The sequence below is a fragment of the Mustela nivalis genome (assembly GCF_964662115.1).
Source record: "Mustela nivalis genome assembly, chromosome: 3".
NCBI lineage: Eukaryota > Metazoa > Chordata > Mammalia > Carnivora > Mustelidae > Mustela > Mustela nivalis.
Window position 1 is genome coordinate 124,965,117 of NC_139022.1, and position 20,511 is coordinate 124,985,627.

General features: G+C 36.9%; 1 protein-coding gene across 1 annotated transcript in view; it reads right to left on the reverse strand.

Moving 5' to 3' along the window:
- The window catches only part of TENM2 (teneurin transmembrane protein 2), a 1,882,184-nt gene that overhangs the window by 1,313,326 nt on the left and 548,347 nt on the right, over positions 1-20,511 (reverse strand). Inside the window, exon 4 of the mRNA XM_082724104.1 lies at positions 10,703-10,766. The gene's annotated coding sequence lies outside the window, so the exon portion shown is untranslated. The remainder of the gene's footprint in view (positions 1-10,702; positions 10,767-20,511) is intronic.

The following is a 20,511-nucleotide window of genomic DNA, read 5'->3' on the forward strand; positions in this document are numbered from 1 at the left end:
TCATCAAAAATCTCCCAACAAACAAGAGCCCAGGGCCAGATGGCTTCCCAGGGGAATTCTACCAAATATTTAAAGAAGAATTAATACATATTTTCCTGAAACTGTTCCAAAAAATAGAAATGGAAGGAAAACTTCCAAACTCATTTTATGAGGCCAGTATTACCTTGATCCCAACACCAGAAAAGATGCCATCAAAAAAGAGAATTACGGACAAATATTCTTGATGAACATGGATGTAAAAATTCTCACCAAAATACTAGCCAATAGGATCCAACAGTACATTAAAAAGATTATTCACTACGATCACATTCCTGGGCTGCAAGGTCAGTTCAACATCCACAAATCAACCAATGTGATACAATACATCAATAAAAGAAAGAACTAGAACCATATGATACTCTCAGTAGATGCTGAAAAAGCATTTGACAAAATGCATCCTTTCTTTTTTTTTTAAATATTTTATTTATTTATTTGACAAACAGAGATCACAAGGAGGCAGAGAGGCAGACAGAGAGAGGAGGAAGCAGGCTCCCCGCTGAGCAGAGAGCCTGATGCGGGGCTCCATCCCAAGACCCTGGGATCACGACCTGAGCCAAAGGCAGAAGCTTTAAACCACTGAGCCACCCAGGTGCCCCAAGCATCCTTTCTTGATCAAAACTCTTCACAGTGTAGGGATAGAGGGTGCATACCTCAATAACATCCAAGACATCTATGAAAAAACTCACAGTGAATATCACTCTCAATGAGGAAAAACTGAGTTTTTCCCATAAGGTCAGGAACTCAGCAGGGGTGTCCACTATCACCACTGCTATTCAACATAGTACTGGAAGTCCTAGCCTCAACAATCAGACAACAAAGAGAAATTAAAGGCATCCAAATTGGCAAAGAAGAAGTCAAACTTTCGCTATTTGCAGATGAAATGATACTTTATGTGGAAAACCCAAAAGACTCCACTCCAAAACTGCTAGCATTCATACATGAATTCAGTAAAGTGTCAGGATATAAAATCTATGCATAGAAATCAGTTGCCTTTCTATATACCAACAAGACAGAAGAAAGAGAAATTAAGGAGTTGATCCCATTTACAACTGCACCCAAAACCATACCTAACCAAAAAGGCAAAGAATCTGTACTCAGAAAACTATAAAGTACTCATAAAAGAAACTGAGGAAGACACAAAGAAATGGAAAAACATTCCATGCTCATGGACTGGAAGAACAACTATTGTGAAAATGTCTATGCTATGTAGAGCAATCTACACATTTAATGCAATCCCCATTAAAATGCCATCATTCTATTCTTTTTTCAAAGAAATGGAACAAATAATCCCAACATTTTTATGGAACCAGAAAAAACCCCAAATAGCCAAAGGAATGTTGATAAAGAAAGCCAAAGCTGGCGGCATCACAATTCCAGACTTCAAGCTCTATTACAAAGCTGTCATCATCAAAACAGTACAAACAGACACATAGATCAATGGAACAGAACAGAAAGTCCAGAAATGGACCCTCAACTCTGGTCAAGTAATCTTCAACAAAGTAGGAAAGAATGTCCAAGGGATAAAAGACAGTCCCTTCAACAAATGGTGTTGGGAAAATTGGACAGCCACATGCAGAAGAATGAAACGAGACCATTTCCTTACACCACACACAAAAATAGACTCAAAAGGGATGAAAGTCCTCAATGTGAGACAGGAATCCATCAAAATCCTTGAGGAGAACTCAGGTGGCTATGTCTTCGACCTCAGCCACAGCAATTTTTTCCTAGAAACATTGCCAAAGGTGTGGGAAGCAAGGGCCAAAAATGAACTATTAGAACTTCATCAAGATGAAAAGCTTTTGCACAGCCAAGGAAACAGTCAACAAAACCAAAAGAACTGATGGAATGGGAGAAGATATTCCCAAATGACATATCAGAGAAAGGGTTAGTAATCAAAATCTATAAAGAACTTACCAAACTCAACACCCAAAGAACAATTTATCTAATCAAAAAATTGGTAGAGGATATGAACAGATATTTCGGCAAAGAAGATATCCAAATGATCAACAGACACATTAAAAGTGCTCAATATCACTTGTCATCAGGGAAATACAAATCAAAACCACAGTGAGATACCACCTCACACCAGTTAGAATAGCTAAAATTAACAAGTCAGGAAATGACAGATGTTATCAAGGATGTGGAGAAAGGGGAATCCTACTACACTGTTGGTGGGAATGCAAGCTGGTGCAGCCACTCTGGAAAACAGTACGGAGGTTCCTCAAAATGTTGAAAATTAGAACTACCAAGCAATTGTGACCCAGCAATCACACTACGGATATTTACCCTAAAGGTATAATGTGGTCATCCAAAGGGTGCACGTGCCTCTTCGAATGTTTATAGCAGCAATGTCACAATGGACATTACAGCAACAATGGACATTACAGCAACAATAGCCAAAGTATGGAAAGAACCTAGCTGTCCATCAACAGATGAATGGATAAAGAAGATGTGGTGTGTGTATATATATAAATAATATGCAGCCATCAAAAAACCTTGCCATTTGCAACAATGTGGGTGGAATTAGAGGGTATTATCCTAAGTGAAGTCAGTCAACCAGAGAAAGACAATTATATGATCTCTCTGATATGAGTAATTTGAGAGGCAGCGCAGGGGGTCATAGGGGGAAGGGAGGGAAAAGATGAAACAAGATGAAACCAGAGAGGGAAACAAAACATAAGAGATTCTTATCTCAGGAAACAAACTGAGGGTTGCTATGATGTGGGGAGAGGGATAGGGTGGCTGGGTTATTGACACTGGTGAGGGTATGTGCTATGGTGAGTGCTGTGAAATGTGTAAGCCTGATGATTCTCAGACCTGTATCCCTGAAGCAAATAATATATTATATGTTAATAATAATTTAAAAAAAAACTACACCTCTAATCTGTATTCTAGAGTGTGCGTGTGGGTGGGGGGTTGGTGGGTTTCTTCAACTTGTCACGACCCACATAAATGCTTAATTGAGGTCTGCTTATGAGGATGGTTCATTTAATTACTAGGATCCAACATACATGTGTGCCCAGGGCATGGTGAATGAGGCTAAAGCTGGCAGCCTGCAATGGGTAACAAAATAAAAGCAGCCACCAGACCACTGAACAACCAGAGAAAAAATTTAGGAACACTTGCCTTACTTTAAGGAACTCTTTTCACAGCATAGTATGAAAAGCTGCTGGGTTTGGTCAATTTCCTATTGCTCAATGAAAGGAGATTTCATTTCTAATTATGGGTGAGCTATTTTTGTCCTACTCCCCTACAGGGTCACTACTTCTAATACTGAACTTATTAATTGGGGAAGCATTTTGGAAAATAGTTGAGATTAAGACTGATGGGTGCTATTTTAAACTATAGTCCAAAAAGAGACGCTGAAATAAGCAAGTTAGTGCATCCTTTGGTAAGTTGACAGGTGGTGAATTGTAGTAAAAGGAATTAAGCTCCAGGCCAAAATTAAGTTCTACAAAGCATAGCTTTATAATAATTTCTGTGCTTGCAAAACCTAGTTCTGTTAGCACAAGAACATTTAGTTTCTAGAGAAATTTTGTTTGAATGCCTGTGAATTAGGATAGCATTGAAGAAGAACTATTACAGCTTGTCTGTTTTTATAAAAACATTTAGATTTGTATTTCCCTTTCCTTGGTCTGGATGTTTATGACCTCATACCTTACCTAAGTTACAATAGTCTTTGAAGGAGCCTTTCTGATGGTCATTCCTAATCTATCCCATTCTGCAAGCTTTGACCAATCCATCCTTTCTAAAACATCACTTGTACCATGTCACTCATTATCCTCTGTTGCTTAAGAATCTACAATGTCTCCCTGCTCTCCACTGAGTAAATTCCATATAATTCAACTTGGCATTCAGCTGGCCCCACCCTCTATATTCATTTTGAAACTAAATTCCCTCAGTCCTGCTGATTTCAAATTCCTCTTCATCACACAGACATACATAGCCTTTTCTCGTGCTTATTCTTTCTCAATCCATACTTTTTGTTTTTCAATGTCTAGCACTAAATCACTTCCTTAATGAACTTCTTGGAGATAACTCCCTACTCCTTTATTTAGCTATCTACTAATTCAACACCTGTTTTCAATGCAGCACAGAATACATGTTTCTAACAACCTTACCTAATTGCCTTACAATTGCACTCGATTTTTTTTTCATGTACATGTATTGTCTTTTCAATTAAATAATAAATTCCATGAGGGAACAACATGGATTTTCATTGCTGTTGTTGTTATGTTGTTGTTGTTACATGCTTCCCTGTATCCCAACACAGTGTTAGGCAAGCAGAAGGAACTTAATAAGTATGGGTTAGCGGAAGTGAAACATTTTCTACACAGCAGAGTGGAAAGTGCACCATGCTAAGAAGCTATAAAACAGGCTCTGGTCTTGACTCAAGGTAGCAGTTATCAACTGTTGAGTAAACGGTGGTGTTGAGTAAATCACTTAACTGCTCTAAGACCCAGTTTTTCAAATCTGCAAGCTAAGGATAATAATAGTATTTCCCTTGCCTATTACAAAAGCATAATGTGAATAAGGAATTAAATAATATATATGAGTGTTTTCTTCTCCAGAAAAGACATTTCCATATTTAGTGTATTTCCACATACAGTATGGAAACCTAACTTCCTCCATCATGGAGATATTTTTAAAGTTAATTTTTAGTTGGTAGATACAGAGAGCAAGTGCAAACAAATGATGGAAAACAGTATGAAAAGCAAATTACAGTATGACCAAACAAGATTATGGGTAATGTTTCACAGTAGTTTTATTCATAATATCTCAAAGCTGAAAATAAACCAAACATCTACCAATAAGTCAATCATAAGCAAACTGCAGCACATTCATCCAATGAAGAACTACTTAGTAGTAAAACAAGAACGAGTTAGGAGGAATGAATCACGAAAGCCATCATGCCAAGCAGAAGACGCCAGACCCCCCAAAAATACATTTGTATGCTACATTTAGATAAACTTCTAGAAATGACAAATTTAAGTAGACTATCAGATGAGCAGATTGGTGGTTACCTGGTACCAATGGTAGAAGAAGAGATTGACTGGGATGGGACATGAGCACCTTTTTGAAGTGAATAAAATGTTCTATACCTTGATTGTCATGGTGATACCATGGGTGTATATACTTGTCAAAAGCCACTGATATATGTCTCAAATAGGTGTATTTCATTGTATGTAAATTTCACCTTAATAAAATTTTAAAACCTGCATTTGAAATTTATGTGTGACTTCACTGTGGTTCCTGCAGAGAAACAGAGTTCGACAGGAATATAAAGTAGGCTCCATGCCCATGTGGAGCCCAATGTGGGGCTTAACCTCATTCCCTGAGCTGAGATCAAGAGTCAGGCCCTTAACCCAATGAGCTACTTAGGTGCTATGACTGACATGAGTATTAAATACAACCTTATTTTACAAATGGGAGAAAGAATGAATCACTTCCTCTTTTGAGTAGCATTGAGGATTTTAGCCATTAGGTCACTACTTTGGCAGCAAAGAAGGCACAATGTGATGAATTTGTTCATGGGCCTTTGAGATCTTCTACATCTGCCAAAATTAGATGCATTACTTTTTTCTTATTGATAAACTAAAATTCCTCCTTTTCAGGATTGAAAGGGGAATATTATCATCTCATGGAAAAAAGGAGTATCTAAGGTCAGATTTCAACAGTCCACAAAATGACCAACCCCCATACTCAGAACTTACATTTCTAGACTCTCAAAAAATCAGCAAAAGCTGATAACTGTACAGCTTCTGTACTCTCCAATTATCTCCTTTCAGAGCCAGAACACACAAACAGTTTTTTGCATTTAATTAAGTATTGCAATTCCAGATTATCTTTGATTAATGAAGAGCAATACAGCGTATAGCTAGAATTATGTGATTATTTCACAATTGATCTTTAATTATTCCATCTGATAATAATTTCACTAATTTTTCATAATGTTCTCATCTAGCTTCTTATAAATGAGCTATAACAATTAATAATTTTCATTAATTTTCCTTGAAAATGATGTGAAGTTTTAGATAGAACTCTTAACCTTCAAAAACTGTTTTTAAATTTTTAATTAAAGGATAAGCTGAACTATCGTATGAAAAAAACACATGATTTCTTCATATACAGCAAGTCAAATAAACACTCAAACATTTCCTCTTTTTTGTTAAGTTTGGAAGTTGGTACTTGAGTGATTGGTATTAAATCATCTGTTTTTTATTCTCTCCTTCCTGCAATTTTCAAAACTTGGGTTTCAGTGTCAGATGTTGGTTTTATGCCAGTCTAACCCTTCCTACATGATTTGGGCCAATTTATTTAACCTCTCTAAATTATTTCAGCAGTCTGTTAGATGGGAAGTTAGAGCTTTCATTGGGAATGAGGTGGTGTTTTAAGACCCGGGATTGGATGAGGTCACCTAGGGTGATTGTGTTAGAGGGAAGGACCAAGGTCAAATGTTCAGGCACTCTACTGCCAGACAGAGAAGGAAAATTAGAAGAAGCAGACTGTGAGGTTGGAGATAAAACCAAAGGATTTTGTGAGAGGCAAAGAAGGAAGAAGAAGCCTGCAATGTACCAAATACCCTCAATATTCATTATTCCATTTAACACTCACACAGCCTTCTGAAGTACACTGTCAACAACATTTTAAAATGAGAAGAAATCAAGCCAAGGTCATCCAGCCAATGAGGGCAGAGCTAAGACTTCAACCTACAGCTACCAGATTTAGAAGCCATTATCATAAATACCATGCTAATCAAACCATGTGTTCATAACATTTATCCTAGCGCCCGATTCATAGTAGGTGTTCATTGAATGGAGACTTTCAATTGGTTATTCACTTTTTAAACACATTAAACTCTTCCCACTGCCATCTCTTGCTATATAGATTGAGACTATATACCACTCTGACATGGCTTAGGCAGGGAACAATAAAATGACCAGGAGACCATCTGACTACAGAATCTGATCTTTTAGCAGTTGAGATTTTTAGAGACTCTTTGAACTGTCAAAGCTCATGAAAGGACAGAGCAGGAATAATGACTATTGATGAACCTATACCTTTGTTCTAAAAATTTCATCCTAATTATATTTTGAGGGTATGACATCCAAGTTGTTGGAAAATACATTGCCATTAATGTGTAGAAACCCATTCACTGCTTCTAAATACATGTAAAGGAAATTTTAAAGTAAAAATAGCTGCCATTTATTAAGACTATCCAATGTGGGGGTGTCTGGGTGGTTCAGTCAGTTAATTGTCTGCCTTCAGCTCGGGTCATGGTTTCAGGGTCCTTGGATTGAGACCCCACTCCCCACATTGGGCTCCCTGCTCAGCAGGGAGTCTGCTTCTCCCTCTGCTACTCCTCCCACTCATGCTTGTTCTCTCTCTCTCTCTCTCTCTCTCTCTCTCTCTCTCTAAGAAAAAAAGAAAGAAAAAAAAAAAGGATATCCAATATGCCAGGTATTGTGCTGAATATTCAATGCACATTCTTCAACAATGTGAGATAAGCATCATTAACCCCATTTTCTACATAAAAAAACTGAGATTTCAAAAGTTTGAGTAATGTGCTGATGGTCACAACTTGGGAATGGCAAAACCAGGACTGAAACTCTGAAACTCACTTCAGATTTAATTCTATTCAATATATCCAAAATTGATTGTTTGGCTAAGAAGAAATAGATTGGCTTATTGCACATTGAAAGTTCTTGCAGATAAGTGAATATTCCCAAGTAGTTAATATAATACTTCAGGGAATCAAATTTTAAAATTGTCAATTGTTGGGAAGTAGAACCTTTTCTAAAATTGTTGCATGCCTTTCTGCAGTCCTAATACAGAACACTAGATAAGGGTTTACATTTTCTTGATAGCATAAAGTATTGATTATAATCATCAGTCATGGTACTATTTCACAGGTGTAAGACTCAGTGGGTTGCAGAGTTAAATGAATGACACCCTAGTACCAAGAATTTATTTTCTTCAAAAGATCTTTTACTGTTAGCTGACTTTATTTAGGACATTTGCAACTTTCTTTAAAAAAGTAGAAAAGAAAAGTATTCACGTATCAGACCTCTGGAAAGACTATAACACAGTCAACTCTATACAAACTATATTAGGGAATCGAAACTCAAAATATCAGTCTCTCAAGCTATTTCCTCCTCCTCTAGAAAATGATTTTGTTTCATGGTGCTCTACCTTCCCTTTGTCTGTCAACAAGAGTCAGAATGTAGTATAGGATCTCTGTGTTAGCAACACAAGGAATAAGAACCTCTTCTTACAAGTCTACACCTACAGGTCTTTCTGACTCACTCACAGTGAATCCCCTGATGGGGATGGAGTGTCAAACTTCCAGCACCACTGAGGCCCGTGGGTGGCTTAGGTGGTTAAGTGTCTGCCTTCGGCTCAGGTCTTGATCTCAGAGTTCTGGAATTGAGCCTCATTTTGAATTCCCTGCTCAGTGGGGAGTCTGCTTCTCCACCTCTCTCTACCCCCTTTTGCCCCCCAACTTGTGCTCTCTTTCTCTTTCTCTGAAATAAATAAATGATTTTTTAAAAAAATCCTGCACCATTGAAGAGAGTTTTAAAGAGAGGATACTTCAAAACTTGCAAATTGTTTAAAACTATAAGGTGATAACACAGAGCTAGACTGCAAGTTCAGAATTAAAGAGAGATAGACGAGACTCAACTATTCAAAGAGATTAGGGTATAAAAAATGTAATCATTTGATCTTTAAAGTTACAATGGCCATCAACAGTCTTTTAATACAGTACTTCAATATTCTGATTAAGATTAGATCAAGTGCCTCACAATATCAATACCTATAAAGAAGGTTAAAAAAAAAATACAGGACACAAACTCTTCTTCACAGTAAACTACTTTGTGTGGCAGGAGTTAGTTTTATGACCATTTTGAAAAGATCATTCACTGAATGTACCAAAAGATCAATGAACTGGCCAGAGAAGTATATTCTTACTGTGTTAAATGTTTGGCATATTAGAAAGATTGGGGATAATGGTAATTCCAAATTACTTGTTATTTTCATAGAAATAAAAGGTTTATGGAAGATTACCTGAGGTTCAATTTGACTAGTTTAAAATACAATAGATAGGTTTAATCAGTCATTTAAAAACTGTTCAAAAAACAAAACAAAACAAAAAAACCCTGCTCAAGTGTTGGTTTTAATCAGGTCTTTGGTTTGAAATACCCATTAAGTGTTTTTTTGGCTGTATGAGTTATTGGTTTATTTCTACTGGTTGTATTTAGCTTTCTCTCATGTCTCACTTAAAAGCACTGAAGTTATAGGAACCCAATGTTTTTATATACACATCCTTCTTTCCTCTTCCCCACCTCTTCCTTCCTTGCTATCTCTCTCTCTATTTTCTGTTCCTCATATTTTCTCCTCCCTTTGTTTCTTCCACCTACTGAGAGTCAATTACATACCAGGCAGCCTGCCTGGGCTTGCTCAAAGAAACAATTAAAATTAATTTCCTTAAAGGGGTACTCTATAATTTTCCTTCAAGGTTTGGACTACATGCTTGGGAATGTATTTTAAACTACACATTTTATGTTACATGCTGTAAGTTATAACTTGTATGTTCTACTATAACATAGCTTAGCTTTGCAACACAGTAAAATAAATGACTTAATTTCATTCCCAATTAATCATTCCTATCATCTATCGTGATTAGCACAAAGTCAGATTAGGTGAAAACAATGATTCATACTCTCAGAAGCTATGGCAGAAAGCGAGACCCGACTGATCCTTTTACTAAGTGCCCTGGTGCCTGCTCCCATGGAAAGCTGTCATTGATGGATATGGCTCTAATGCAGCACCCCAGGACCCTAACGGGTATGGAGATGTAAGCAGCCTATGAAAGAGCTATCCATCCTATCTTTTCTTTCCCTTGAGCTAGTATTCTCCCCTACTCTTGAGTCTGGCAAGCTCCTTTGCTTCTCCATGGCTGCTTCTGTTACCGGTGGCTTCTCTTGTCTATCCTCTTTGCCTTCCCCATTTTGTGCTTTTTTCCCCTTGTTTCTTCCAGGACTCTACTCTAAACTTTCTGGTTGAGCAACTTGATTTTCACAGCAGCAAATGGTGCCTTCATGCTTTCCTCTTAGTCATGTAAGCAACAGCATTTTACTTCTAACAGCTGGATATTTGGACCTCTGACCTACTGGTTCACCCACTGGGAAGCCATGTCATACAATGATAAAGAGCTCAGTCCATGGACTCAGATTAAAGCTGGACTCTACCACCTCCAGCTGGATGACTTAGGATGCTTACTATCTCAGAGACTTAGTTTTTTTCATGTGAGAAATGGGAATTAGAAATAACACTACCTATTTCATATAGTTACCATGATGATGAAATGAAATAATATCACCTAAAGCATTTAAAGCAGTGAAATGGTAAGCACTTAATCAGTCTTAACTATTTAAAAAGTTATGTTGTATGTTGCTCAAGATTTGTGCCCCTCCTTTTTATCTGTGCAAAGGATTATTTTTAAAAAGACAACATTTTGTATATTTTGATTTCCTGATAATGACTGATATTATATTTTCAGATACTCTAAGTATTATAATGACACACAATAATTTTTGATAGCATGTGTTATTTTTAATCTGTAAATGCCCTTGAAGAACAATGAGCTTTCACAAACACACACCTGTTTGTTGTTCCAGATCAGCAGACACTCCCTTGTAACTTTCAGTTAGAATGGGCACATGCATCTGCAAAAATAATAAGCAGGTTGATAATAATAAGAAAGAGATCCATTCAGATTAATCTTTAGAAGCACAGGGAACTTCATTTTTTCTTGCCTATGCTGTAAAAACTTTCATCTGTCATTTATTAATATTGAAGAATTTGATCACAACTTACATTGGGTACAGATGAATGCTAATAAAAAACATACAATCCTTTATAAATGCTAAAAATGAACTAAGGGCAAAGACATATCAGGAAAAGAAAGCAGCATGGGGGTAATTCTGTTAAGAATGGCTTAAAAGCCTGTATTATACTACTGCCATGTAAGAAGGGAGAGGCTGCTGCCAAACACATTGCTGAAATGAGAATTGTTTAAACTGCAAAAAGCACGACAGCTCCATGTGAATATCTTAAAAACCCAAGGTCACTTACAAAGGAGAACCAGGTGGTGAAACACTGGAGAGGCAAAAATTACAGCCATAGCTTGCCTCCAGTTACCTGTTTCAAAACGAGAGATTTTCTTCTGTATCCAGATTAATACAAAAATTTAAGAAACAGAAGGTTAAGAACTTTTTTTTGGTTACTCTCCCTCTTTCTTCCCTGGTTATTTTTTTAGTGCCTTACATCAGAATAACCTCTGCAATTGAAAAATTCATATTTGAAGACCCCCAAATAAATAAATATTAGAAAACTGGGATCTTCCTATGACTGGGTCCAGCCTTGTCCAGTTTCAATATGTTGCTCAGGTATTTCTTATAGGCACCTCTGTGAAAAGTCACTGGTCTAATCACATCAACTATACAGATGAGGTAAATAAAGGACTAGAAAATTAGGGGAAAGGAGGATTAAAATTCTTTGGTCCTCTACATAATGCATGGAGACCCAAAATGAAGTAGTGATTTAAAATGCAGGAGCAAGTCCCATTACCACAAATTACTCCTTTTGTTTTCTTGGTAAAGTTAATTTTTTTTTCTCCCTTAGTTTCTCCATCTGAACTGGGTGGAGGTATCATATTAGCAGGTAAAGTTGTAATGACAATTAACTAAGTTATGACATATCAAGCACAATCTAACAATCTAACAAAGAGAGTACTCAATACCCAGTAGCTGAATTTATTAGGTGACAATTCTTTGCTAAGATTTTGCATGTTATATTGTTTAATCCTCATGTAACCCCTGACTATAGGGCCATATTATTCCCATTTTGCAGATGGAAAAACAGACTCAGAAATGTTAAATAACCTACCAGAGACCACCCATCAGTGAGCAATTGTGGAACCATTTAAAACCATTTTTCATAATTCTAAAAAGCCAATCCCATGACACAACAGTCAGTTATCTCCTAGATCCCGGGAAGAGTACAACAGATTTAAATTTTTTTGGCAACTGAAGACATAAAAATGAACCAAAGCCTTTAAAAAGTTATAGTGTAATCTACCTTTTCTGCAAATTGGAATGATTCATTTCAAACATTTACATTCTGTTTCTAAAGTAATAATACTGAAATGAAAGTATCTAAAAGGACTGCACTCTCTTGGGCATAAATAAATGTCCCTGGCATGAATTGTATGTGTAACTGTGATTGTTTTGGAGAAGAAAAAGAGGAAAAAAAAAAAAAAACCCACAAGTGTAAAGAAGTGTTGCCAGCTGCCTTTAGGTAAAAGTCTGTAAGATTATTTTTGAGCTTCCAATGGACGTTGGTTCCTGTATGTACTGAGAAATTTGCCAGACCACCTGTTACCCACCCAAACTAGAAGAGACCATGATGTCTGGTGAAGCTTTGTTCCTTTTCATCAGTGCTACTTGACTAAGTTTCTACCATGTTACTTTCTTCTTACCCATCAAAAATTCCAAAGGCAATAGTCTACAGGTGAAACAGTGTGAGAATTTTATCAAAAGAAAGTAAAGACTAGTAGTGCGTGAATTTCTGAAATCTAAACTAGAGTCCAAAGGGAGAATTCATCCAGTAGAAACAAGCCACCCATGCAAACCATCTGCAGAATAATCACATGACAGACCCAGTGGTGATTTCATAGTTGCCAATAAAGCAAGCTTAGAAGCCTCCCAAGGAGACAAATGTTTTTGAAAAATATCTTCTACCACTTAGCATATGGATCTGTGACTGCTGCCCAAACAAAAGGATAAAGCAAGGTAGGACAGAGCTGTAACTGAAAAATATTTGTCCTTCTTGCTTTTGTTACAATAGAGAGATGCCTGTCTTTTCTATTCTTTTGCTTTTCAGAGCTCCCAGAAAGAGGGCCAGTCTTTCTTACCAATGTTGGGATTTAATACCAGTCTCTCTAATCCTCAGGGGAAATGGATTTAATAAAAAGATGCAGGTCTTAAAAAAAAAAAAAAAAAAAAAAAAAAGAAGAAGAAGAAGATGATGCAGGTCTTGATTTTCCTACCATTTTAAATTTCAGCAGCTTGAAATATTCTTCTGCTGAAGGAGATAGGAGGCCAATAGAGGAGCTGGCAAATATTTTCATTTAAGTCTCTTCCCACTCTCTCTACTCTACAACTTGCTACCAAGTCAGATTTCCCTGTGCTCTTTGCATGGGGTTTTGGAATTGTGAAACCAGAAGGTCTAGTCTGCAGGGCAGAGAAGCATCATGAATTACCCTGCCATGCACCCTGTGGCTGATGGGAGGAATCACAAGCTTGGAAGGGCATCTGACTGGAACCTCCTTGGCTAGAGGAACTGAAAAGAGGGATGCCTCATTGGCAGTGAATAACAATGTCATCATATTCTTTCCCTTCGTCCAGAACCCACCCATTTCTTTTCTTCTCCTTAAAGGAAAAAAATGCATATATAATATTTGAAACAAAGACAAGGTGAGGGAAAGAAAATTTACCTCTCCCTAATCTAAAATGTAACAAAAGACAATGTATTCAGAAGTGCAAAATTTTTGTTTGAATGAATGATCTCATCTAGTCTTGCCAAATGCTACCCAATGAATCACAACTAACTGGGTGCCTAATTAACTCCAGTGGAAAAGATTTTGGCATCATATGGTAAATAATTCAAAATCCACAGGAAATACTCAAAAGGGAACCCAAAGACTCAACATTTTTAAAAGGATGCATTTTTACCTAGGTGTAATGTTAAAAATTTGCTTAAATTTTTGAACAAATAAACTGATATTAAGAATAAAATGTGTCTCTGACACCAGAAGCAGCAGGAAAGCTGAACTCAAGCAGTGTGATATTACCTGTAAGTAAGCAATAGGGAAAATAGGCAGTGTATACAATCTCCAGTGGACAGGGAATGTTTTGTTATATGGAGGTCTTTACAAGAAGATGAGGATCAGTATAGGATCCAAGATCAGGAATAATACAGATTTACTCTACATAAGTGACCACATCAGTCAGCAGAAAGGTGTTCAAAGTGACAAGATATTTTGGGGAGCAAAAGTATTTTAGGGAGAAGAGGGACACAGAACAAGTACTCTCACCATTTCTTCCTTTACAGGCGATCACAATCTGGTTCCTGTAAGACTTCTGAGATAATAAGAAAATGAAACAAATATATACAATCAGGTGTGAAATTATATTAGACACTGTAAAAGTGTTACTGGTATTGAAAGTGAAGGAAACATCAGTGAGGTCTACATTTCTTAGGGAAGACTCAACAGAAGTGGAAATTGAGAAGAACGTGGAAATTCTGACAGCATAGCACTGAGACGTTGGGGCAAAGATTTTCACATAAAAGAAAGCTGATGAGCAAAGATATAGAAGTGGGGATGAGAGGTGTGTTAAGATCTCCTACTATTAATGTATTCATATCAATATGACTTTTTATCTTGATTAACAGTTTTCTCATAGAATTGGCTGCTCCCATATTGGGGGCATAGATATTTACAATTGTTAGATCATCTTGGTGGATAGTCCCTTTAAGAATTATGTAGTGTCCTTCTGTATCTCTGACTACAGTCTTTAGTTTAAAATCCAATTTATCTGATATGAGAATCGCTACCCTGGCCTTCTTTTGAGGCCCACTGGCATGAAAGATGATTCTCCATCCCTTCACTTTCAGATAAATCATATCAAAAAATGGGCAGAAGATATGAACAGAAACTTCTCCAATGAAGACGTACAAATGGCTATCAGACACATGAAAAAATGTTCATCATCAATAGCCATGAGGGAGATTCAAATTAAAACCACATTGAGATATCACCTTACACCAGTTAGAATGGCCAAAATTAGCAAGACAGGAAACAACATGTGTTGGAGGGGATGTGGAGAAAGGGGAACCCTCTTACACTGTTGGTGGGAATGCAAGTTGGTGCAGCCTCTTTGGAGAACAGTGTGGAGATTCCTCAAGAAATTAAAAATAGAGCTTCCCTATGACCCTGCAATTGCACTCCTGGGTATTTACCCCAAAGATACAGATGTAATGAAAAGAAGGACCATCTGTACCCCAATGTTTATAGCAGCAATGGCCATGGTCACCAGACTGTGGAAAGAACCAAGATGCCCTTCAACGGACGAATGGATAAGGAAGATGAGGTCCATATACACGATGGAGTATTATGCCTCCATCAGAAAGGATGAATACCCAACTTTTGTAGCAACATGGAAGGGACTGGAAGAGATTATGCTGAGTGAAATAAGTCAAGCAGAGAGAGTTAATTATCATATGGTTTCACTTATTTGTGGAGCATAATAAATAGCATGGAGGACAAGGGGAGTTAGAGAGGAGAAGGGAGTTGGGGGAAATTGGAAGGGTAGGTGAACCATGAGAGACTATGGACTCTGAAAAACAACCTGAGGGGTCTGAAGCGGCAGGGGGGGTGTGGGAGGTTGGGGTACCAGGTGGTGGGTATTAGAGAGGACACAGATTACATGGAGCACTGGGTGTGATGCAAAAATAATGAATACTGTTATGCTGAAAAAAAAAAAAACTAAATCTAAAATATATATATATAAAAAAAGTGGGGATGAGCAAGTTATGAGTAGGATAAGACAGAAGAGAGGTATATGGCACACAGGAAGAATTCTGAAATACTGGGATAAGCCAGTTGATCAGACAGTTGGAATAAAGTTCTGTAATTTGGACTTTATCCAATCGCTTCTTGGCCTTTTGGCTAAGATCAAGTGTGGACTTCATCCAGAGGGTTCTCTGAAGCCATTTAATAACATTAATAGTAGTAGTATTACTAATAACAACTTATTTATTGAATAATCCTTAAAACATAGTAGGCACTGTCTAAGCATTTTATATGCATTACTTCCTAAAATTTTCCCAAAAAATTTAAGGCAGGAAACATTATTGTTTCCACATCAAGATGAATTATTAAAAAGTCAAAGAATTTCAGAAAGTTCTCCAGATCCATGCTGGAGGATCAAAGATGCTTCACCTCACGACTTAAGAGAGGAAAAAGATGAAATTTAATGTTTTCCACATCAGCAGTAATTACTGAGTGCATGTTAGATGCTATTGCTCTTAAGGTTACATGTGAGAGACATGTTATCTGATTTCCCAGAGTCATAATTCTTGATTCCCTATTAGATTAACACCATGATAGTTATCTTATGATAACTCATCAAACACTGCAGATCCCTGCACGTAGATCCTCCCCAACACACTTAACTCAATAATTAGACTAATACACAGAAAAGCTAGATACCCTGTATGTTCATGTATATGGCAGAGCTCAGAGTCATATCCAAATCAATCTTTTTCCTAAATAAGGGGTTGGCAAACTATAGCCTTGCAAGCTAAATATGGCCCACAGCCTGCATCTGTATGGCTCATGAGCTAAGAATTATTTTTTAAAAATTTTTAAGAGTTTATTTATTTATTTGCAAGAGAGAGAGAAAAAACAAGCATAAGTTGGTGGGGGAGGAAGGGCAGAAAGAGAAGCAGACTCCCCTCTGAGCAAGAAGCCCAACACAGGCCTCAATTCCAGGACCTTGACTGAGCCACCCAAGCGCCCCAATTTTTACATTTTTAAATGCCCCCCCCAAAAAATTAAACAAAGAATATATCATGAAACATGAAAATTAAATAAAATTCTAATTATTATGTCCATAAATAAAATTTTACTGGAACACTACGCACATCTGTTTAGGTAGTGTTTATGGCTGCTTTCATAGGACAATAGCAGAGTTGAGTAGTTGCAAGAGACTACCTGGCCTACAGTGCTTAAAATATCTTCTCTCTCACTCTGTACAGATCACTTTTTCTGACCCTGTCCTAAATCATGATCTTTCCACTCTATCTCTTCACCTTTCAGTATGTTATTCTATCCCTAGAATGCACACATGTGACAGAGCCAAGAAAAATACCACAAAAAATAGGGGACATTTCTCCATCACTTTTAATTTCAGACTTGTAATAACTGGCATATTGAAGGCTATTTATTTTCTCCTAGGCTGTAGAACTGAAATGCAAATGCAGAGTGGCAGAAAAAAAATATGTGCTATGGGTATATTTTATGAATATTTTTCTGGGAGAAAAAAATAAAGTGGATCTGAGACAAGAAGACAACTTGGAGGATACTTTCAGTGATTCAGGCATCAGGTGTCGAAGTCTCAAGCTGCTGGGTGTTTGCAGAATGATCATTATACTCCAAACCTGAGTCATGAAACCAACTGCTTCTCTAGAAGGATATTTGAGAAAAATAAAAATAAGTGGCCTGTTATTATATTTTAAGTGTTCATTATCACCAAGAACTATGTATTTGCCTACCGGGTTTCAAACAACTGGCCACTTACAAAGGTATTTTAACCCAAATATGTCAGTTCTTCAGCTATTTACACTAAGCTGAACATTGAGAGGACCATTCTCTGAAATCCTTCAACTTCATCTGCTACACCTCTTATGATAAACTTGACTCAAAACTATGCACTACAAAACTCTTCATTCAAGTAGTTCGTGCTTTGGTGTTTAGAGATCACCTCTGCCATGATTTCAGTCATTTGCAATGTGGGAGACATTGGATATATTTATCAGTTTTATATCCAGTTTTAGGTCTCATGTTCTCAAAAATTAAGGCAGAGATTGGACAAAGTGTTTATCTCATTGTTGCACTGGAATCAAATAGCAAGGTTTGACATCACAGGCACTAATTACCAACTGGGAGTCATAAAGTGTCAGACTATAGCTGGCGACTTTTTATAGGTAGCAACTGCTAACAACGGCAAGCAGTGTTTAAAGAAAAATACTGCTGCCTGGTATTTGAGGATCTGATTCTCAAAAATCTGTTTGTTTGAGCTAATGTGTCACACTGTCAAGTCTGTGTCAACCATAAAGGTGATATGCCAAAATGACAACCAGTTTACTAAGGTAAAAATAAATGTGTTTTCCCCTAAACTGCAGTTTGCTTAACCTCATTTTAAAAATAAACTGCCTAAAGCAGACAGGGAAACTTTGGGTATCATCAGCTGTCCACATTTGAGCACCACTATCTAAAAACTCACACACCAAAAGCTTTTAAGAAGGTGCTCTGTAGTGCTTTTTCATTAGGGTCAGTTTGTCTGGTAATTATTGCCTGAGAGTATTGGGACTGTAGTCTCTCTTTCTTTCTGTGCTAGGGAAAGCCAAGGGAACTGCCCCATGCCCAACCCCACTTTCTGGTTCTAAGTGAAGTTTTTCTGGTGTCAGCTTATGCCCCAGCATCTTTGTGGGTTTGAGAGCCCAAATGTTCTTCCCCATCAGGTCATCACTTTTCATTTCAAGACTCCTGTTGAGCAGAGTCAAAAGAGCAACCCCATAGAGGTTGACAGGAAGAAGTGAAAGGGATTTCAGAAGAAAGGGACCATGGGGTCTTCCATTTATCTGAAAAGGGCCATGGATAAAATGTTAGGCATCATCAAACACATACACTTTAACAGGACTTTGCCATCTGGCCCACTTATCCTTGGGGGCAGATTGAAAGGGATTGGGAAGTCATCTTTACTTAGATTTATACACATAATTGAGTAAGTAATATTTCCTATATGTAGGTAGGATACTTAGTCAAATACTTACAGATGCCATAATTAATAAGACAGAATTTCATTTAAAAACATTAATGATTTTGCCTTTATATGTTTTAAATAAATAGTATGTTTATTTTATATGTTTTAAATATGTTATATATTATAACATTATAATGTTTTAAATAAACAGTAACCAATGAAGTACAACCAAAAGAATTTAGAAGTCAGATATAAGTTTCGGTATTTTAAAAACTACTCATACTCAAAATCCTTGGGAATAATGTGTCTGAGACTTTATTTTAAAAAAAAATCTAAAAGATCAGAGGGAAAAAATATATTATTCCATGGTTAATGATGCGAAGAACATATGGAATTTATCTTCTAAACTAGTTAAGCTTCTATAGTGGATTATTAACCAGATGGTTTCAGAAAAGAGATGATCAGTGTGAACCAGCATAAATTTACTACAAACAAACAAATCTAATTTCCCTTGACAAAAGGGTTACTACATCAATTGGCTGAAAAAGTACTATAGATATTCTTTATCTAGATTTCAATAAAACAGATGACAAAGACTCCCATGATATTCTTGTGGGCAAGAAGAAAATACGGTCCTGATAATAATATGAGGTATCAGTTGGAACACTTGGCAAATGACAGAAAACTAACGCCAACTGGCTAAAGCTGAAGAGTTCATGTTATGGCTTATGCAACAGAAAAATCTAGACCTGGCTTTGAATCTAGAACAGCTGGGTGAGGGTTTGGTCTCTTTCTCTTTATCTCTTGGCTCCACTTTCATATGTCATTTGAATGCTTAGTTAGGCCCTCTCCATATGGTGACTTCCAGCAATTCCAATCTTAAGTCCTCCCAGTTTCAATTTCAGCAACAGTCTCTCTTCCCAGCAATTCCACAAAAGGTCAAGAATTTAATCTCACTAGAATGACTTAGATTATGTGCCCAATTCTGTAGCCAGCAGTAGTCAATATTCTCATTGACCAAGTTAGGTCATATGACACTCTGGGAACCAGGGAGAGACTGAGCACAACATTTATATCAAAATTATACGAAGTGATAATAGCAGAAGAATATTTCCTCAAGAAAAATGTTTTTCTAGAAGAAGGAGAAATGGATGTTAGAAAGCACAAACAACAGATGTCTATACTTATGGTTAAGTATTGAAAGATTTTTACATGTATCTGTGTATCAATTTAGAGAAGTCCTTGATACCCTGGGACTTTATATTTGGTCTGGCTCTTTAATGAAGTCACTGAATAAATGCTTATGATATACTCAGCTGATGAAGTTTACTTAATATGTTGGATGCCTTAATTATGATTCAAAAATGACTTTGACATGTTAGACCCATGGGTTAAAACCAAGATGATGGAATTTTACACTCATAGAGTAAGGTTTTTGCGTTGATGTTCAAAAATCAATTATGTAAGTAGAAGGTATGGAAAGTTGATGTGACAGAAGTTGATTTGAAAAAAAAAAAAAAAGAACACACAACAACAAAAAACCAAAAAACAAAACAAAAACCCATACCTTACTGCAAGCTCAAACTGAGCCAACTAGAGTAATCTTTTGGCTGCAGTATTATGCAGTGTTCAGATCAAGGTCAGTAATAGTTTGTCTTTTTGTGCAAGTCCTATCAGATCCACAATTTACATAGCATTCTGGATACTCCATTTTGATTTGGGGTGATCTCCTTTACATGCTTACCACAGTTCACAATTATGTATTTTTTATTGTTCTTTTATTCGTGTTTACCTCCCTCTTCTTAAATAAAATTTTATTGAGAGCAGGGTCCAGTGACATGTATGTGTGTGGATTTGTGTG